This window comes from Pituophis catenifer, unplaced genomic scaffold (genome assembly GCF_029215685.1).
Source record: "Pituophis catenifer annectens isolate HBS135680 unplaced genomic scaffold, rPitCat1.0.hap2 SCAF_1, whole genome shotgun sequence".
Classification (NCBI taxonomy): domain Eukaryota; kingdom Metazoa; phylum Chordata; class Lepidosauria; order Squamata; family Colubridae; genus Pituophis; species Pituophis catenifer.
The window spans coordinates 305,027,000-305,049,943 of record NW_027256881.1 but is presented as its reverse complement, the minus strand read 5'-3'; positions in this window follow the sequence as shown (position 1 = coordinate 305,049,943).

Genomic DNA, 22,944 nt, shown 5'->3' with positions numbered 1-22,944 from the left:
GGGTGTCCTCCTGGATGCACGGCTGTCTTTAGAAGAGCACATGACGGCCGTGGCCAGGGGGGCCTTTTATCAGGTTCGCCTGATTCGCCAGTTGCAGCCCTTTCTGGATCGGGACGCCTTGCGCACGGTCACTCACGCCCTTGTCACCTCCCGGTTGGACTATTGTAATGCTCTCTACATGGGGCTCCCCTTGAAGAGCACTCGGAGGCTCCAACTGGTCCAGAATGCGGCCGCGCGGGTGGTTATGGGTGCAACTCGTTGCGCCCACGTGACACCCTTCCTGCGCGAGCTGCACTGGCTCCCAGTGGTCTTCCGGGTGCGATTCAAGGTGTTGGTTACCACCTTTAAAGCGCTCCATGGCATAGGACCTGGGTACCTTCGAGACCGACTTCTGCCACCAATAGCCTCCCACCGACCAGTCCGCTCCCACAGAGAGGGTCTCCTCCAGGTGCCATCAGCCAAGTTATGTCGGCTGGCGACACCCAGGGGGAGGGCCTTCTCTGTGGGAGCCCCAGCCCTGTGGAATGAACTGCCCCCCGAAATACGAAAGATTTCCGACCTCTGGGTGTTTCGCTGTGCTCTGAAGACCCTGTTGTTCCACCAGGCAGGGCTATTAACATAACGTTTTAAATTGGGGTATTTTAAATTTCTGGGATTTTAATTGGAGCCTAATTATTTAATGATTTTAAATTTTAAATTGTTGTCGTGTTTTTTGTGTTTTTAAATAGGCTGTACACCGCCCTGAGTCCTTCGGGAGAAGGGCGGTATAGAAATAAAATTATTTATTTATTTATTTTATTTATTTTTATTTATTTAAATGTATTTTCAGTATGGTGTTCCTCAATAGCAGCATTTTTCAAACTTGGCAATTTTAAGATGTGTAAATTTCAATTCCCAGAATTCCCCAGCTTGCACTGTGGGAAATTTTGGGAGTTGAAGTCCACATATCTTAAAGTTGGCAAGTTTGAGAAATGCTGGTATATAGCATGGGTGTCAAACTGGCAACGTCATATTGCTGTCATGTGACGTATCATGACGTTTCTTCTCTTCGCGGAGATGGGGTGATTGTGGCCTGCACATGAGGCATCTGGCCCATGGGCTGCCAGTTTGACACCCATGCTCTACAGCAAAGAAGAAACAATTTGATATACAGATTCAGGTATAGATTTTCCACAAACCAAGAAACTAACCTGGTTTTAATTCTTAAATGTGTTTGCTTGTCATGCTCATTACAGATATACATTCAGTCCTAATTGTTCCACTTTTATTCTCATGGGAAGCACAGTAAATTTTAATGGTTGTGCCTGAACATTAAGAAGCAAAGTAGTAGCTGTAGGGGTGGAAAAGCATTCAAAACGTTACATTAGAAATGGTATAATGACATTCTCAAGCTGTTCATCGGGATTTACATTGAAGTTAAGGGTATAATTGTCTTGAACAATTCTTAAAAGGGTCTTATAATCTCATCATATTCCATCCTCAGGACAATTCTGTAGGCTTTTCTCATCTCATTCATCCGTTTTGAGACTTTCAGTCTTATGAAAATGATGCTCTCCCACTTTAATTATAGGGCTGGTTTAGAATGCATTCTGTTGTTTTCACCCTGTTACTAGTTCACACACTGCTTGTTTATAGCTTTCCAAAAACTCATTTTTAATAAGGTCAGATTTGCAATTTAAATTAATGTTAATATTTCTTGCAAACTCCAGAACAGTTTGTTTATGGAATGGCATGTAGATTCTATTAGAAATTTATGGGGTTTAGGTTTTTTCTTTTTTAAAGACACACTTTATTTCTTTTCCAAAAGATGTATCATAGGAAATAAACAGCTGTGCCTTTTCCCTTTTCCATTAAAAAACTCAAAACCCAGAACAATAGAAATGAAACAATTAAACATTAAATTCAGAGTTTGAGTTGACAAAATAATTCTTAGTGAGCTATCTCTTTATGCAAATTAGGCATCTTTCTCTGTTGCAAGTACTCTGCACTTAGAACTTAAGTTGACGAATTTTTGAAATAAATCAACAGAATTTTTATTCATGTTATTTTGACCATTGCATATGTTTCCTTTCATTCATGGGAATCAATGTTCAAACATTCAATATTATGCATTCAAACTATTTTAGCCTATTAAAAACATTGGTTACTCTGTTGTTTAATATAGTTGGAGACAGATTGTCTGAATCATATGTTATATTCTAGATAATCAAACCAGAATGACTAGAGATCTATATTTTATTACTGTGTTTCCCAGAAAATAGGACATGTCCCGAAAATAAGGCCAAGCCTGATTTTTGGGGTGGGCATAAATATACACCCTCCCCCGAAAATAAGCCTTAGTAATGGAGTGGGCGTGGCCAGCACAGGAGGCAGCCCTTCCCTTCCCCGGTCACCACCTGGAGGTTCAGCCCCTTAATTGCTGCCCGCTGATCAGCTGAGCCAGCGAGGGCTGTGCAACTTGGCCCTGATCTCCAGAGCACCTCCTCAGCTGCTGGCCTCCTTCCCCCTTTCCTGCCGATCTTTCTTTACTTGGGATCGCAGCACAGACACACATCCCCAAAATGCTCCATCTGAAGCCTTCAGCCTTGCAATCCTAGAAGGGCCATCTGTGCTGTGATCCCAAAGAAAGAATGGTGTTTGTGTGTGTGTGTGTGAGAGAGAAAGGGAGAGATCCGTTCCAACCTTGGAGAGTTATCCAGGGTAGGCAGCAACATTCTCTCCATCCCCCCTCTCTCTACACAACACACACAGAGGTCCCTTACCCCCCCAAACCTCCCAAGGCAGCCGCATCCCTTCACTAATCTGCTTTCCAGCTCTGTTCTCCACCGTCACATGCAGGGCAAGAAAAGTACTCTGTGGGACTATGGTAAAAACACCTCCCAACTTCGCGAGATTTTTTTTCTTCATGAGAAGTTGGAAGGTCTGAACTACTGTTTTTTTTTTTTTTTACTGTAGTCCAACAGACTATGCGCAGGGGAGAACGGAGCTGGAAAGCAGGTTAGTGAAGGGATGTGGCTGCCCTGGGGGGGAAGGGGAGAGTTTGGCATGGGTGGTCTGGCTGAAGGGCCTTCAGGTAAGCCAATGCGGGGCCTTGGGGCAGCTCAGCAGCCCGTGCCTTGCTTTTTCCTCCACCCTCCCACTGCCTTGCTTTGTTCTTCTTTGCAACATGCAGCCTCTCACAGTAAGGAGAATTGCAGGCAATTCTCATTACTGTGAGAGGCTGCACGTTGCTTATGGGCAGTGTGCAGTGCTGCATCTTCTGTAACGTTGACAGGCAGGCCAGGTATGTGTGGGGAGGGGGCCAACTGGTAGAGCCCTGAAGGCAGAACCGGGAGTAAAGGGCTCCTGGCCTGTGCGAATGGGCACGCTGCGGGAGCCTTGAGTCAGGGAGGCAGCAACCAAAAGCAGTGAGGCTCAGGACGGGTTCGGCTCGCTGCTGTACACCTCTTGGCTGGTTTATCTTGAGGGGCGGGGAGGCTGCGTGATCAGAGCGCTTGGAGAGGGATTGGTGAAGGGGCAGGCGGGCTAGGGGAAGTGCCACGCTGGGCCTTTAAGCAGGTTGGGCCTTTTGGGGAGGAGGAGGAGGAAGCTGCCGCTCCACCCACCACGGACAGCCTCCCTGCTCGGAAGCAGAGGGCGGGGAGGACCCGATGTCCAGCGACCAGGAAAGGTCACATTCACGAAGCTGTGGCCACACCGGCCAGCTGCGCAATGCAGGCTCAGCTGCTCCTGCACAGCAGGTACGGCATCTCATCTACCCGATCTTCCTGGTTCCCCTCCACCATTTCTCTTGCTGCTTTTGCAGCCTCAATCAGCTGCAAAAGCAGCTGTGATTCTTGCCGTCTCTTCTCTCGCCAGGCATGGCAGGGCTTCCTGCCCCTCGCATCTCCCACTCCCCACCCCAGCTGCCGCCCCAAAATTGTGCCCCAAAATAATAAGACCCCCCCCCCCAATAAAGCCAAGCCCTTATTTCGGGGTTCAAAAAAATATAAGACAGGGTCTTATTTTCGGGGAAACACGGTACTTCATCCCTTTCAGGTGTTGCTTCATACTAGATTCCTGTAATATTAAACTTCAGCAGCCTTTGGAAAACACTTTCACTGAGTCCTCCTTGATTTCAGTAGATGCTAGCCAGTTTTGGGTAACTGTATCTAATTCCTTTTTGTATTTTCTGCAAAGCCTTAAGAGTATATCCCAAAGGTGCTTTTTAAGGAGGCAACTGGACTTTGGTGGGGAATGGAAGGATTTATATTCCTTGTAGAAGCTGGTCATTTGTATCCTTTAGAGAGTCGTTGAGACCACCTGGAGGTTTATCTCTGTCCCAATCCATTCATACCCCCACATCATTCCATGAGAACATCTGGCTGAAATGTCTTCAAAGAAAAAACAAGAAAGGCCAATTGCCTCCTGAAAAAGCACTTTTGGAACAACCATTACCTGGATGACTGAGAATTTCCACAGACTTTTATCTATGCACTTTGGGACGAACACCTTTCGAATGTTGTGGGAATATGAATGGATTTCCAGAAAAATTGCAGACTACAGGAACCATTTGCATTACTCAGGTGATCCTGAGGACACAGATAAAATTCCAAGTGCCTCAACAACTCTCTTGTTGTTGTTAGTTGCGAAGTTGTGTCCAACCCATCGCGACCCCATGGACAACGTTCCTCCAGGCCTTCCTGTCCTCTACCATCCTCTGTAGTCCATTTAAGCTCACGCCTACTGCTTCAGTGACTCCATCTAGCCACCACATTCTCTGTCATCCTCTTCTTTTGCCCTCATACTTTCCCAGCATTAGGTTCTTCTCCAGTGAGTCCTTCCTTCTCATTAGGTGGCCAAAGTATTTGAGTTTCATGTTCAGGATCTGGCCTTCTAAAGAGCAGTCAGGGTTGATCTCCTGACCGGTTTGATCGCCTCTCTAAAAGGATGCAACCAGCAGTGAAATCTGGCCGGATCTATCCGGTTCGTGCAAACTGATAGCGCTGGCGGTGGGAGGCTCCTGCCGGGATGTCATTACATCCTATTTTTACCCTCTGCGCATGCGCAGAAGAGGTGTGCATGTGCATAGCGTGCACACATAGCATGCACACTCCCATGCGCTCCCATTCCCAAGCCGGTAGCGAAGGTAAATGGATTTCACCGCTGGATGCCACTGTCTAAAAGGATGCAAATGACCAATTGTCTGCAGGAAATATAAATCCTTCCGTTCCCCACCATCCAGTCAGAGCTGAAGAAGCTTATTGAATGAGAAGCAAAACGTCTTTAAAGAAAAAACAAGAAAATCCAGTTGCCTCCTGAAAAAGCACCTTTGAGACAACTATGACCAGGATGACTGAGAATCTCCCTAGACATCAAGAGTATAGAAGACCAGGAATGTGGAGGGAAGTTAATAAGCTGACTAACCGGAACACTAATTGTGCTGTTTGGAATGTCAAGCCAGCAAAATAATATGAAAGGTTGCTCAGTTCACAACAGTAACCCTCATTAAGATGATATTGCTAAGTGTCCAGGGTTGACAGGTATTGAAATTTGCTATAGTACAATGTCAGATACAATCATCATAGAACATTTCCACTCAGTTCCTAACAAAATGGCTTGAGAATATTTATTCAGCTGATAACCTTTTGTAAGGTAGAGGTATAGGCAGCCAGCCATGAATTTAAGAAAGTGGGAGAAGAACAAGGGTCAGATCTGAAAGAATCACTGCCAATTCAGTCCAGGGACTACACTGGGAATGAATCAGAATTTGAGATATTATGGATAGCTCTTTAGATGCCTATCAAATGAACCATTGGCTAGGTGAGCAGGGCAAAACTATTCAATCCTTACCCACCTAGAGAAATTTTTCAATTTGTAGACTTGGGCATTTATCACATTGTACTATTGTGGATAAAATAGAAAAGTCCTAATTCTAATTTCATAAACAATCTGTAAGCTTATAAATAATTTATAAGCAAATGTACCTATATAATGAAAAACAAAAATGCCCTATTCATTTAGGGCAGAGTAAATATTTTGCTTGCCTAAATCCTCAATTATAGACCTTGGGTTATCTATTCCATTTTATTTTATTATTTTATGTTGTCATTTTATTTTTGTGAAATAGTGAAAGTTATTTATTTTATTTATTTGATGCTGCCAGGCTGTGAAGATTTTGGTTTCAGGAACTAAGAAAATTGCGTGAATGATTCCTTTGTGTGTCATTATGACTGTGATAAGAGTTTTTATAAAAACTATTCTTTAGAAAGCTTCCAATCAAATCTTCTTGCAGTAGCTGTCTCATTTCTTCTATGTTGGATGTGAGATATTCCTCTATTATTTATAGCAGTAAAGATCTTCCAGGCTTAGAGGTTAAATCAAGGAATGGCAGGACAATTTTACTAATGAAAATTGGTTGCAGAAAGAATATTATAATTGGGGCCTTCAAGTCAATAGTTCACTCTGGTGATTCATGTTTACTTGAGACTTCTGTTGACTCCATTTGAAAGCCGTCACTAGATAATTGAGCCATAAGTTCTTAATGTATTTTGAAGGCATGCGTGTATAAACACACATATGCCATACATATTTTACGCACATACACATAAGGAACTAAATAGGAATACGTGTCAATCAGACTTTAAATAAATTCATGGGTTTGTAATATATTGTCACTTAAGTTTAACCCAATGAATGTATTTAGTTTGGACAGATTTGCACTTATTTTTACATTACATCATAATTATGTGCATCAGCCACAATAGCACTAGAGATGGTTAAGACTATTTCGTAATGCTGGTAAAGGGACTCCTGCAGCAAGCGGAGATTTTGTCAAAATGATGAAATACATATCATAACATCAAAGGTAAGCGTTTCCCTTTCCTTGTGGCATTATGGCACAAGTAAAAAGTAGGCAGAGTTTACATTGTAATTTGCTGCACATCTTATCATTTAACCTTCCTGTGGATGCCCATGGGTTGAGATGAAGATATCTCAAAAGGATAGCAACAATTGCATTATGTAATGCTCTCCAATGTTCCAATTATTGGACTTCAATTTCCATTTACATATGGATGGCAAAGAGCTGGAAAAGTTAGCTTATTTCATTTAATAAGTTACTCATATTTAGAAATGATTCTGAGCAGTGGCGGGATTCAAATAATTTAACAACCGGTTCTCTGCCCTAATGATTTCTTCCAACAACCAGTTCACCAAACTGCTCAGAAAGTTAACAACCGGTTCTCCCGAAGTGGTGTGAACTGGCTGAACCCCACCACTGATTCTGAGTCAATTTTGAATGAGCTTTGGTTAGCTAGATCTTTACATAACCATATTAATTAAATCCACTATTAGTTTTCCATGACTAATGCATGATGGATAGATAGCTTGCACACAGGTGGCCAGTTAATTATTTTTACCTGTGTAACTTTACATTTTAATGCTTGGTTACTTTTAAAATCATTTTTCACCATACAAATATTTTTTTTAAAAAAAGCCTCTCTTATCTGGCAGCTGTTTTACATATAGTGCTGCCAGTAAAATGGAAATATGAAATCCATCTGAAAAAAAATATGCTTTGAGAATAAATAATAATAGTTTTGAATGCCTGCTGAGTTTTAGAAAGTGGGATCTTTCTGTGGTTTTCATCAAACAAAATATTGCTCATTGAGAGAAAATTGGAATAAATCAAAAGAACAGTTTTGCATTTTGTCTGTCTTTAGCTTTGATAGTGAATCTTAGTTCTGGTTTTCAAAGAATGTGTAAGTAAGCCTTTCTGACTGATTTTAGGAAAATTGTGCACTTGTTTTTAAATTTCAAAAGCCATTTCTCATGGACTGTTGGCAATATTTATAATCAAAGCCTACCTTGTACTAGTCTCTGGCTTGTTCTCTAGCTCCTATAATCGCTGTGAACCATCTCACAAAAACTTGTTCTGATGAGTTGTTGTTTTTCTTGGTATATCCAACTGCTGCTGATCCCTATAATTGTTTTTGTGACAGAAACGCCTCTCCAACCATCTTTGGGGAGAGAAAAAAAAGTTATTCTGGTTACTATCAAAACCCTCCCCACTTCAGTTCCAGAGACCTTCAAAAGAGAAATGGGTTTTTGCATCTTCAAAAGGAGAATGACATTCTGTTGTCATAGCAATAGTAATAGTACTTAGACTTATATACTGCTTCACAGTGCTTTACAGCTCTCTCTAAGCAGTTTTACAGTGTCAGTATATTGCCCCCAACAATCTGGGTTCTCATTTTACTGACCTTGGAAGGATGGAAGGCTGAGTCAACCTTGAGCCAGTCAGGATCCAACCCCTGGCAGTGGAATGCAGTTAGCCTGCAGTAGTGCATTCTAATCACAGTGGCACCATGGCATAGCTAATGAATGTTATGGAGTGTTTTAAATTTTACTATATTGTTCTTTGATCTGCAATTATCTAAGTTGCAGCACCAATCATCTTCAAACAGTCAATCCATGGTGCTTCTTGCACCTTGCCAAGCATGAGAAACAGTGCAGACTTCTAATATTCTTTACAACAGTTGCAAACAAACTTATCTCTCCTCCCTCTTTAAAATTATGCTACATTTTTCTATATTCCATATTTTTCCATATGCAACATTTTTTAAATCAGCAAATCCTTTTGAAAGAGTATCAAGATGAGGTCCAATCTTAACTCCACAGAGATGATACCTCCACAAGGAGGAGCCACAATGGAAAAGGCCCTTCTATTTGGTCCCACTAGACCAGGGGTGTCAAACTTGCTGTCAACTTGCAAAGCTTTCAAGTTGCCATGAGCAGGAGGGAGGGAGAACTGAAGTGAATTCCATACATTCTTTTCTGACTGCAATCAGAAGGAGGGTGTTAGGTTTCACAGCCAGCCATAGTGGTTAATTGGATAATGTGATTTATGACATGGCCAGAGAGGAGGGGAGAGACAGGGTCATAGGGGAACGTAAATCTACGTAGGATCAGTCCTAACTGCATCCAAGTATTGCAGGAATGTTGCTCCTAATAAATGACTATATTTCCTTTGAAGTTTGGATCATGGCTCATGAATTAATTAGGGCATCTTTCAGAAACTTGACACTTGCATTGTAACGGCACCATCATGTGACATATTGCGACTTTCCCCCTCTTTGCTAAACTGGGCGTGGGCGTGGCCAGCACGTGACACATCTGACCCATGGGCCACGAGTTTGAGAGTCCTGCACTAGATGAAGCATCTTCATGGCTAGTTAGTGATATATTTATTGGCTGCTTGTTCCATTACTGTTGAAGATCCACCACTTCAAAATCTTCATAATTGATTTTAAACATGACTCATTTACTGTTGTCATCAGTTCGGTCTCTTTAATTTTTATTTATTTTTATATTTAATTTTTATTCCCATCTCTTCATTGTACTTCTTGACTTTGATTCATTTTGGCTATCAGGATAATGTCATCAACACAGCACAAGTTATTGATGTTTTTTTCCTCCAGTTTTGAAAAAAAATTCATATTTCAAGTAAGCTTGCCTTAATTTATATATCTACTAGCTGAATATCCATGCTATGTGATTGGGCTTGATAAATCGACACTTACAGCTTGAAAATTAATGAGTAGTTACAATTGGCCTATCCTCTCCCCTTCTCTCCCTCAGCCTTGCCCCACAGAAGTTTCCCTTATCCTATGCCCTTCTCTCCCTCAGGCTTGCCCCACAGAAGCCTCCCCTATCCTATCCCCTGCTTGCTGCTGTGAAAGTAAAACTGAAATTGAAACTCCTCTCCTCTGCTTGTGTTTTGCATTTGGAACAGATTTCTTTTCAGGTGGGGAGGGGGAATAACTCCTTAGCATCAGAGCGTGTTAATAATAATGTAGGAAATACTAATGCTCTGATGGTCATTTTGAAAAATCCTTTCCTAGTGGGCACCTAGAAGCCTAGAGGAACATACATGGCAAATTTCAAGTTTGTAGGCTTTACAGTTCTGGAGATTTTGTGATGATGCATAAGTGGTATTTCATTTATATATATATATATATATAGATTCAACAATAATCAAAAAGGGGAGAGAATTCAGCCTTGTTGCACCTCTTTGCCAACCTAGAGTCAGTCTAGCATGTGACGTTAAGGATATTGTATGATAGTTTGCACAATCTATTAAGTCTTCCTTTTTTGGTATTGGAATGAACAGTGCTTTTTCTAATCTGTTGGCCACTGTGCCATTTTCCACATTTACTGGAATAGCTTGGTAAGATTTTTTTCCGATTCTTCTTCAGTACTGTACTTCTTACTGTACTTACTGTACTGTCAGTATTCCATCAATTTCTGTAGATTTCTGACTTGGCTATAATTGCAGTCCTAATCTAACTTCATCTTCTAGGTCTAAAGAGTGTTGTAAGTATGGAGTATCCTCTGAGGTATCTTGGATGTTGATATCTCTCCAGTACAGTAGTTTGGTATATTCCTTCCATCTTACCTGGCTTCCTTTGAATTGGTTGCTGGCCATTGGCATCCTTTAACATACCAATTAAAGATTGGAACCACTTTCTAAGTTCAGAGATCTTTTGAAAGACTTCCTTCTTTCCCCATATCTATTACCATCCTCAATGTCTTTATACATGTTGTTGTAATCCTGCTTCTTGTCTCTTCTAGCAGCTCTGTGAAACTTTTTGTTAAGTTCCTTTCAGAGAAGGAAGCCAACACTAATACTCTCTCAGGTACCTCCTCAAAATGCAGTGTTCCTTCTTTAGCTGCCATGAGTGCCAAGAAGCAGGGCAAATACCAATAACCAGAGAATATTGCACCTTGGCACAGTAAGTGCCTTGCTAGCAAGCTGCAAAATGCCAACTGCCAGAAAGCCTTGTGCCTCATTACTGGCAACCACAGGGCAGGGAAAGCTTCCAGCAGTGCACCCTGGTAGGGAGAGGACTTAAACTGTTCAGGGACTGCCTTTGATTGCTGGAAGTAAGTTAGGCATCTGGTATTGTGCTTTGTGCATTTCTGCTCTTGACTCAAGCTTCGTTTTGTCCTCAGTGTGTTCCTGACTGAGTCTCTGGCTCACCCCTCTGTGTTTTTCACATATTGTGTGGTATTTGATCACGAACCTTCCAACTTGCATTATGCCTTCTCATCAGCCTCTAATAAGCTATTGTGCACATGCATATTCCTTCTCTTGCTTCCCCAACAATTCCTCTGTTGCCTCTCCCCTGCTTGTCTGCTGGCAGCCCCCCATCCCAAGTAGTCCCAAGTCTTTTACCCTTCTTTTGGAGAGATTGGTCCATTCCAAGTAAAGCACTGAGCTACATCCATCCTCTAAACATTTTTTGTTTGTTTCTTTATTAAGCATGTGTTGGGACCTATAAGAAGTCTAAAGGTATTCTATTAAATAAAGATGTTACTGAAGACTGGGACTTTGATTTTCAATACATCATATATGTTGGTTGTTTTCTTAAAAGGGTGAGAATTATATTAATGTTAGGTAAGGAACCTATTAGATGACACTGCTGTTATTCTGATGTCCATAGGTGTCATGTTACGTACTTTTCTTCTTTATATGTGTCTATATTACTCTACTCAAGGACTAATAATGTGGCAGATAATGGCTTAGCATTTCTGGTCACCATCTAACAAAATGAAATTCAATGTAGAGAAAAGTAAAGTCTTACACTTAGGTAAGAAAAACCAAAAGCACACATATAAACTGGAGAAATCAGGCTTAATAGCAGTGACTGTGAGAAGGATCTTGGAGTCTTAGTGGACAATCAGCTAAATATGAGCCAGCAGTGTGCAGCAGCAGCTAAAAAAGCCAACACAATTATAAGTTGCATTAACAGAGGGATACAATCAAGATCAAGTGAGGTACTAATACCACTCTATAAAGCCCTAGTAAGACCACACCTAGAGTACTGCATCCAGTTTTGGTCACCACACAATAAAATATATGTTGAGACTCTAGAAAAATGCAGAGGAGAGCAACCAGGATGTTTAGGGGACTGGTGACTAAAACATATGAAGAACGGTTACATGAACTGGGCATGGCTAGTCTGGTGAAGAGAAGGACTAGGAGAGACATGATAGCCGTCTTCCAATACACAGAGAGAAGGGGGTCAACCCCCAAACACCTGAAGGCCAGACAAGGAATATTGGTTGGAAACTGACAAAGGAGAAATTCAACCTAGAAATGAGGAGGAACTTTCTGACAGTGAGAACAATCAACCAATTGAACAGTTTGCCTTCGGAAGTTGTGGGAGCTTCATCACTTGAGACTTTCAAGAAAAGATTGGACTGCCATTTGTCAGAAATGGTATAGGGTCTCCTGCTTGAGCGGGGGGTTGGACTAGATGACCTATAAGGCCCCTTCCAACTCTGTTAATCTGTTAAACCAGGAAACCATCTATATTTGAGCAATATTTGGTATATCGTTTTATGGAGCATTTAAGTGCATTGTCTCACTTGTTTACCTGAATTACACTTCATTAATGTCTTGCCATCTGTTTAGGCCACAGAGTCTTGTGGACAATCTATCAATTAACCATGATGGTTTTGTTCGCTTCAGAATCTGGCTGGGACTTTTGGCTGAATTTTAAAATGGTAATTTTAAATGTTTTATCTAGATTTCCATCAATTTTGGCAGTCTTATTAATCCAGATTTATGCCAGTGAACATATGGCTTTTCCATTTAAAGTATACTGTGGGACTCACAAGAGGGCATTGTGGAGAATGAGAATTTCTGTCCAAATGGCTATGTAGACAGAGCATTAAATCTTGCCTTTCTATTTGCTGGTTCCCTATAGGCCAGCACTATACTAATTATCTGCAAAATGATTGATGTTCACTTTTGCAGGTGGAATGTGTGTTATAATTTTTCATTCTTCGATTTATCTCCTTTTAACAGCTGATTATTGCTTTGTGCAGGGGATTGTGAGAAGTGTTTCCAAAGGAAATGCTTTGATTAATAAAAATGAAAATCTGTATGATGGAATGATTGTTTTGCTCCTTCTTTAACATACAAATTGAATTGGTTTCCATTGGTTTAATTGCTGGAGGCTTTTTAGAAATAAAATGAGACGACTGAAACATTCTCAACCTTGGCGATGAGATTAAAGTAGTCTAAAAGTTAAAGAGACAACTGTGAGAACAGTAATAAGAGTAATAAGTAAGCTTTTGCTTATAGTCATTTGTCTGTAACAAATAGGTGATACTTTATAAAATGCTATTCATGCTTGCCCATTGTACTGTCAGAAAATACAACCCCCGCTGCCATATAAGGATTGTTTCCTAATTTCTTTCTTACCGCCACTATTATATTAGGTCCAGATATTTTAAATTACTAACCATCCATCGTGTATTATTCCTCTCCTATATCACTTCTGCCTCCAAAGGTGTAGAAAACTGCGACAGGGTAAATTGTAATGTGCTTTGGTGACCTGGCCCCATAAGTGCCCCAATTCCCTTCTGCAATATGTTCAGCTATGTGGCTGGGCTGGAATGGATTGTTTTTTTGTTTTTTGCAGTCTTCTTTTCTCTTAAAAGATCTGACCTGTAATTCATTAGCTGGGTAGGCACCTGGATGATATCCCAGTAAAATTGACTACAGTGTAGTGGTTTGGGGAAATTGCCCATCAAATGAAATGTAAGACTTTTGTTTTCTTCTTAAAGAACTTCCTTTTTTTTTTTGAAAAAAGGAATCTCAGGTTCCACTAAGATAAATAATAACATACATCTTTTATTAATGTTACACTGGAGTTTTTGTTAGTTCTACAATTAAAAGACAAGCACAGATTTTTCATGGGAATTTCAGCACTATTGATATGATCGATGTTGATGTCCAGATTCAACTCCATTTATCCATGTCCAGTATATCATCACTGCAATATCACATGGTAACTTGCTTGCCTGAGTTGAACAATCACAAAGATAACACTCATATCTTGCCACATAATCTCTGAATGCAGTCCTTTCCAGTGGAGTCAGTTTTCACAGGGATAAAATAGAGCAAAATTAAGGGATTATATACAAGGGATCAGTGATGGGATTCAGCCGGTTCTCTCAAGAATGCATGAACTGGTGGCGACTGTGGGAGGCTCCGCCCACCCACCTGGATATAATGTGCAACTACTGCGCATGTGCAGAAGGACATGCGCATGCACAGAGGTGGTGCATGCAAGCGAAGCTAGCATGTGTGTGCGCTCACATTTGCAAACCGGTAGAGAAGGTAAGTGAATCTCACCTCTGCAAGGGATGCATTTGTTTGTCGATGCATATCTGATTTTACAAATAAGTTTCTTCATTCAGTCCAGCTCATTGGCATCCTTCAGTCTCAAGAGACTATGGTATTGTGCTCTGGAAAGAGGTCCTAAAACAGCATCTAGTGTGACTAAAAAGGCCAATTCGAGAGTGGCAATCCCTTCCACATTGAGAGCAGATACATTCTGTCCCCTGCCCAGCCCCCAGTCCATCCCAGTCCATCCAATGCCTCAGTCCAGCATTTTTCAAGATTCAACCAACAAACTGGAAATGGAAAAAATTAACCTCTTAAATGGGTGTCCCAAAGGTGCTTTTTCCAAAGGCAATTGGATTTTCTTGTTTTTCCTTGAAGAAGTTTCACTTCTCATTCGAGAAGCTTCTTCAGTTCTTACTAAAGAACAGAAGAAGCTTCTTGGATGAGAAGCGAAACATCTTCAAGGAAAACTAAGAAAGTACATTTGCCTTTTGAAAAAGCACCTTTGGGACAACCATGATCTAGATGACTGAGAATCTCCATAGACATCTTCCAATGGGCAGACAACCCACATTATAAATGGCCTCCGCAACATCCCAAAATCTGCTAAAATGCAATGGCAAAGCAATTTTTAGTGGTGCAGTTTTTCATTTTTTAAAAAAACTAGGATGGGAATGGAAATAAGAGGCCTCTAGGAGGCAGATCACTCATATTTTCCACCCTTAGGATAGTCAGATTCCCCTAGTCAATGTTTTGAAACCTTGCAACCCAAAATTTGGCCATTTTGCTATCTACATTTCAGAGGTAAGATTTTGTGGCATTTGAAGGTTTACCACCTAGATGTTTCTTCTTCCTATAACTACCCTTAATTTCCACAGAAAAATGAGGAATGGACAAAACCTCACCTTTGCCCATTCTGATGATACCTGTGGCCCTCCAGATTATTACAGGAATGAATCATAATGATGGTTTGCCAATAAAATTTTCCCACCCCACGTTTAGAAGATTATTTCTGCTCACTGAATCATATCTAGCTCTATTATGCCCAGGCTAGGCAGGGACCACTGTACGTAATGCTGTGCACAATTGATAATTTATCTCAGAATCGGATCATCGGTCATATTTGCTTGCTTTTTAGTTATAGACCTAGAATAGTAAATTTCATTTTTCATTTCTTTCCTTGTTCTTAATCCTGTTTGGGTCCCTGGAACGTCTAAGTCTAAATAATTCTTTGAACGAAAACATGATAAAGTGATAATCAGTGTTTTAAATCTTTGGAAGTTAATAATCTAGCAGTGATAGTGGTGTTCTCAGCACTCGAAATAATTAAGGTGCCAGTTTCCTCTGCAGGTGAAAGTTATTATTTAATGAAATAAAGAATGATTCCAATTTAATTTATAATATTTTCACTGCTTTTAAATATTTGTTAGCATTCTAAATTAGTGCTCACTAAAAGTTGGAAAAAGAAGAGTGGTCTCATTAAGATTTATAATTTGCTTCTGAACTTCTGTTTTACTATAAAGTAAAACTCACTCTCTCTTTCTGTATGTGTGTTTATATAATCATATTGCTTAAAGGGAACTTGAAGAAGGTAGAATAGAATAGAATAACAGAGTTGGAAGGGACCTTGGAGGTCTTCTAGTCCAACCCCCTGCCTTCAGACAAATGGTTATCCAACTTCTTAAAAATTTCCAGTGTTGGGGCATTCACAACTTCTGCAAGCAAGTTGTTCCACTTATTAATTGTTCTAACTGTCAGGAAATTTCTCCTTAATTCTAAATTGCTTCTCTCTTTGATTAGTTTCCATTGATTAGGTCTACAAAGAAATGCATTTAAAATAAAAAAATAAATGGAACCAATAAATGGGCCATCTTCCTGCCTTCAAATAATATTGCCATGTAATATGCATCATTATGAACAGTGGTTAGGAACCGGTGTTATATGGCACTCTTATTATGGTTCTCATCTGCCAAGTGTGGGCAGCTGCATACCCTGGAAAACCTTCAAAGTCAGATCCATTTGCAACAATCTTTTCTCTTTCCTTGCCCCTTAATGTACAGTCAACCTCAACACTACCAAACTCTTTATGCAGGCACTTGGACTAGTGGAATTGCCCAATTAGTGGAATATTAATAATTTAGTCCTGACACCATTTTTTAAAGTATTTTTTTCTCTTGCATTTTTTTTAAAAAAATCACTACGTTGCTTGAGTTAGGTGCTTATATAAATGTAACAGTAGCAGAGGTGGTATTCAGCAGGTTCTGACCAGTTCTGGAGAACTGGTAGAGGAAATTTTGAGTAGTTCGGAGAACCGGTAAATACCATCTCTGACTGGCCCCACCCCCATCTATTCTCTGCCTCCTGAGTCCCAGCTGATTGAGAGGAAATGTGGATTTCGCAGTAACTTACTTTATTTATTTATTTATTTATTTATTTATTTATTTATTTTGTTGTTGCATTTCTATGCCTCCCAACTCTGGGCAGCTTACAGCAGAGAATAAAACAATGCAACAATATCCCATACAAAAGTTAAAAGAAGACATTAAAACATTAAAACGTTAAAACACATACACTCCAATTTGTGTCCGGGTCTTGCAAGATCACTATAACGAGATCAATGGCCCCAGGCCTGCCAGAAGAACCAGGTCTTCACCGCTTTCCAGAAGGCCAATAGGGTGGGGGCGGTCCAGACTTCAGGAGTAATTGGTTCCAGAGAGCCGGGGCAGCCACAGGGAAGGCCCTCCCCCGTGGGCCCGCCAGCCGACATTGTCCCCTGGAGTGGGGTGGGAATGGAGATTTTACAGTATCCTTCCCCTGCCATGCCCACCAAGCCACACACACCAAGCCATGCCATGTCCACCAAGCCATGCCCACAGAATCGGTAGTAAAAATTTTTGAATCCCACCACAGAACAGTAGCACATTGCAACAGGCAATTCTAGATGTGATAAAGACACAAAGTTCTGGTTCTATTAATCATGTATAAGTTTCTAGTTTTAAAATTAAGATTTTTAAAATCACTGTTTTTTTAACTCTTTGATAAAATCACAAGCTTGACAAAGCAATAAATGCTCATTTATTGTTGCAGGGTCTCATATTCCAGGTAGAGTTGCAAGTGGTGCAGCCCAGTGGTGGGTTTCAAATTTTTTTACTACCGGTTCTGTGGGTGTGGCTTGGTGGGCGTGGCATGGCTTGGTGGGCGTGGCATGGCTTGGTGGGCGTGGCTTGGTGGGCATGGCAGGGGAAGGATAATGTAAAATCCCCATTTCCTCCCGATCAGCTGGGACTTGGGAGACAGAAAATAGACAGGGGCGGGGCCAGTCAGAATTTTTACTACCGGTTCTCCGAACTACTCAAAAGTTCCACTACCGGTTCTCCAGAATTGGTCAGAATCTGCTGAAACCCACCTCTGGTGCAGCCTTTATCTAGCTTGAATAACTAAGTATCATTAGAATATTGATGATACTAGATCCTAAATTGGTGAATGATTTCTTTCAATGGCTTCAAGTAGACATTAAAAAACTTGGTAGAAAACAACAATCACTGCAGCTCTCACTCACCTAGATGACTTTTTCGTCCCCACTAATGTCAATAAATGCAGTTCACTTATGAAAGAGCAGGATCACTGTAAAGCAGTATTTCCCACTCCTAATCCTTAAAAGCAGTTTAGGAAGATAAAATGGTCAATGGTATCAAAGGGTGCTAAGAGATCCCAAAGGACCAGGAGGGATGCATTCAGCCCATGTCATATCTCCAGATAAAATCATCCACTAGTGTGAAAAGTACAATTTTTGCTCAATGCCCAGGTCTGAATTTTTACTGAAACACATCTAGATAATTGGTATCTTCTAAAATGCTTTGCTTTGCATACCCCTACTTTCTCTACAAAAGTGTCTCTAAAGAGGAAGGCTAGGAACTGGACAACACCTGCTTAAATCTGGACCTAGGGAGGACTTCTTCAGTAGGGGGAACACCACCATCTTTTCAAAGATGTAATTGTTTTATAGATGTGTCTTTCTTCATAAAATATTTACCATTAACTATGTCAATATTCAAAATATTTAAGTGGAATCAACATAGACAACATTCTCTGTCTCTGTCTGTCTATCTATCATCTATCTATCTGTCTATCTATCTATCTATCTATCTATCTATCTATCTATCTATCTATCTATCTATCATCTAAACAATAACCATTTTCATAATTTATTTGTCCTCAGAAGCTTGTATGTATTTTCGTCTATCACTGTACAGTCTCTTTTATCTGGGTAAAGCAATTTGAAAATACCCACAGGTATTTAATAGAATCTGTGATATAAACAAATCCTATTTTAACCTGTATCTGTACCTACTCAATATATCATCTGCATCTAATAACTTGTATTCCATTTCTATTATATCCTTATGAATTTGGCTATATTATCTTCTTAAACACACTAAAGATATAATACAAAATTTACAGTTAAAGGAGTTAGAAGAAATCCTTGATACTTATATAAGGGATATAATCCCATTGGCAATTACACAAGAAGAGGGAATTCATTATTTTTTAAATCCACAAAATAAATTCTGCAGGGAATCTATTTTATTTATTCAGTTTTTAGGCACCCACTCACCAAGTGACTCTAGTCAATTATGAAAAGATTAAAAATACCATAGTACAAATAAGATTCTATAAAAGCATATTGTGCAAGGAACAAATAACCGACACAACACACAACTAAAATAGGCTTACATAATTTCCAGTCCTACTATGGGGAAAAGCAATTTCTTTAACTGGCAGGGTCCAGCAACTTCTGTTCACTCTATGCTGTAAAACATTAATTTGACCTATAGTAGAGACTTTCCCCACACCCATCAATGCAAATGACTGTGAATATACTAATTATCTAATATTATTAGAAGCCCAATACTCCATTATAAAATCAGATTGTACAGAGCAAATTATTGAGCAATAATTTAAGTAGTTTACATGCCAACATTGTTCTTAAATTTTGGCATTGACATTTCACAAAGATTTTGGATGATAACTCCAAAAATTTATAAGGTCCTTTCCTAAATTTAGAGTAACTTTAATGTATAACTCCTAAGATAATGAACCAATTCTGACATCTTCTAAATTAAGATCACTTATCAATTTCCAGGTCTAAAATGTCTAATATGTGGCCCTTATGTGAGTTGAGCTTGGACAAGCTTATGCTTTCCTTGAAATCTTCCCTCTGAGGATGAGCATTGAAAGCCAAGGAAATTCCATTACCAACCTGGAGACAGTCCAGGGGCTCAGGAAGGGACTCTATCACATAGCAAGATGGACAATGCATTAGCAGGATTCCTAGCTTATCTCTACTAGCTAGCATCATAGGCAATCATTCATAGCCCCTCCAGAGGAGTGGTGTAATGTTACATAATATTCTGAGGAGAAGACAGAAATTGAGAATAATAGTAATTGTCTGTTGCTATTGGGAAAGGAAGTAAAGAAGCTTGAAATAGTGAATTTCTAACTTAATTGAATAATTAAAATTCCACAGATAGAGTATTATATTTCCTCAGCTTCCAATACTCTATGATATTTACAGGAAACTTTTAGTCTTAAAAAAAACCAATGATACAGATTATTGAAAAAACAGGGATGTAAAAACCCCTTTCAAACATGAGATAAGACAGAATGTTTAGAGGCATCAAGGGGAAAAATTCTGTATTTCTGTGCTTTATTATTTTGTCAAAATCTCTTAAGTAACAGACATCTTTTTATTTCATGACTATAGTCACCATCCCTATGAACATTTGATTCAGAAAATCCTGGTAAATAACTGCCATCATCACTCACTGTTGACCACATTGGTTACAGTTGCTAAGAGCTGAAATTTGACTATTACAGGAGAGCCACTTATTTGGTAATCACATATATCTTTTGGACGAATGTGTGTTAAATCTCTGCATTCTGTTTTAATGAAAGTTTGAGACAGTGGTGAAATCCAATTTTTTTTACTACTGGTTCTGTGGGCACGGCTTGGTGTGTGTGGTGTGGCTTGGTGGGTGTTGCAGGGAAAGGATACTGCAAAATTTCCATTCCCACCCCACTCCAGGGGGAAGGATATTGCAAAATCTCCATTCCCACCCCACTCTGGGGCCAGCCAGAGGTGGTATTTTCCGGTTCTCTGAACTGCTTAAAATTTCTGCTACTGGTTCTCCAGAACCGGTCAGAACCTGCTGGATTTCACCCCTGGTTTGAGAGCTAAACTAGTTCAGATTCTAATCCCCTGGTTTTGAAGTATATCTGTTTTATCATATTCCAGAAATGCTTCACTATATTATAAAAAATGTCTGTGCCTATGCAAATTTCGTTTATATCCCTAATGGATCTTACTACAAATTGATCTAAATCTAGCAGAATTGTGGGTTACTATGTGCAAAATATAACCTCAGAGGCACAGTGGTTAGAATGCAGTATTGTGGGCTTACTCTGCCCACAGTCTGGAGTTTGATCCTGATGAGTTCAAGGTTTATTGAGCCTTCTGTCCTTCCAAGGTCAGTTAAATGAGGACCCAAATTGTTGGGGTCAATGTGCTGACATTGTAAACTGCTCAAAGAGTGCTGTAAAGCACTATGGAGCAGAATATAGATCTATGTGCTATTGCTGTAACTACTGATTGTTACAATATAACCCTGATATAACCCTTCAGAGTTATTCTACTTAACAAAAATACAAATCAAGAAACAGCAAGGAAGCATCAGCCAACAGAATGCATGAGCTTTTGTTTCATTTTAAGACTCTGATTTCTTGTGACAACATGATTAGAGTAAGTGGCTCCTGATAAAGTGACAAGGGGATTTTGTTTTAAAAGAGAAAATATTTCAAGTAAATGACTATATAGTGAGAACTTGGAGCCAGTAGCTCAAGCAGCATCACCATGTTTGATTAATGAACTGTTTTATTGGGCATGCAAATAATATGCTATGTCAGAAGACCATATGTCGTAGTTTAAAAAAATATTAAACTTCTCTTAGTGCCAAGTAGAAAATTTAAAGTATCCTTCTGCTTTTTGTTTTTTTAATGACATGTTGGCATTACTATTATTTATATTGTTGATAGATTACATGCCATGTTTATTTAATTCCAAGATAATCCCCCTCCCAAGATTTTAATGTTTTAAAACTTTGTTTTTGTTTACATTAGTACATGCTAAAAATACTGAATATTTCTCTTTAACTGCAATGATCCTTGAGTACAAATATAAAACAGTAGAGTCTGGCTGCCCTCAAGATAATTCTTGCCCTTTTCTCTTAAAAACCCACATGGTTGGTTCTTCAGCCAGCAATGCATTAAGACTTTTATTGTTTCTCGAAGAATAAAGAGCTTGATCTAAACATCACATAGTGATATGCATGTAGTAATATGAACTTGTGGCTTTTATGGATAGACAGGAAGTTCACAAACTTTATTGGTGCAGATAATACCTTTGTATTTATTTTAGGAAAACAATTCATTGTTTGATTCTATGTCCACTCAATCTTCCTGTGACTTGTGGTATAAATTTAAGTTAATTTCCTTCTTAGTCCTCTTGCTACCATTTCTGATAGTCTTGCCTTTTTCTCTGTTTTAAGTTGTCTTCACACTTTCTCTGTTTTTTTCTTTCTTCTTCTCTAGGTCTTGTTTTATTTAACTCTACAACAAGAGTCCCAAACCCCTGGTCTGTGGACCAGCAGTGATCTGCCGCACGCCAGAAACCAGTCCATGCAAACAAACAAAGCCCCATCTGCAGTCAACACATGAAACCACACCCACTTTGGTCCATGGAAAAACCTCTGTCCACAGAACCGGTCCTTGGTGCCCAAAAGATTGGGGATCATTGCTCTACAACATGCTTTGATACGTAATGGGGCAGTACCCACTTGTTTCATATTTCCATTCCTTTTATATATACCCATAACCATATGACACAAAGTCTTGTTTATGCAAAGAAGTCATTATTCATATAGCAATTTTGAGAACAATTTTGAGCAATTTTTATAGAGAATGTCAATAGCATCTGAAATGGTGAGGGTTATGTTTACAATGTATAGTTAAAAAGGGAAACTATTCAGTTTGCTCTTTCAGAGGGCAAACTATTCAGCTCAGTCTCTCATTTTGATGCTGCTGACACCCTGTTCCCTCCCTGCAGCATCCCCAGTTACAGTAACTTTTGAGATGCAGATGCAATTTCAAATTATCATTTTGATCTGGAATAATGAATAGAATAGTAATCTCAACAATGGATGTATGAGTCATCACTGTCATTTCTCAAGCTAGCTGCTCCATTTTTTCAGACTCAGGATAAAATTCCATGTCTTTGTGAAATCAATTACATTTAGATTGATTAATTTGTAAAAATTGCCTTGATAATTCTTATTATGAACTTCTTTTTGATGAATTGAATAGAAGCATTGACCTAGAAAATAGAAATGTCTCCTTGGAATAACATCTTCCCTTGATTTCCTTATAATGCAATACTGTAAAATGTATGTCCCATTGCTTTGTTGCAGTTTAGTTCCATGTAAATGGATATAGAATTGCAGCTTTAAGGAGATTTTTGCAGAAGCATTCTAGATAGATTTGTAGCAATTAAACAGTCCATTTCAATATACCCATTTTTCATAGATAACAGATGATGAACAAGCCCAAAGTTGTTGGTAGCTGTGCAAATTTAGGCAGGATATTGATTGTGCTTAGTGACTGCTGAAGAAAGTTGTGCTTTCAGATCTTTGCAACATGCATCTAGTCTA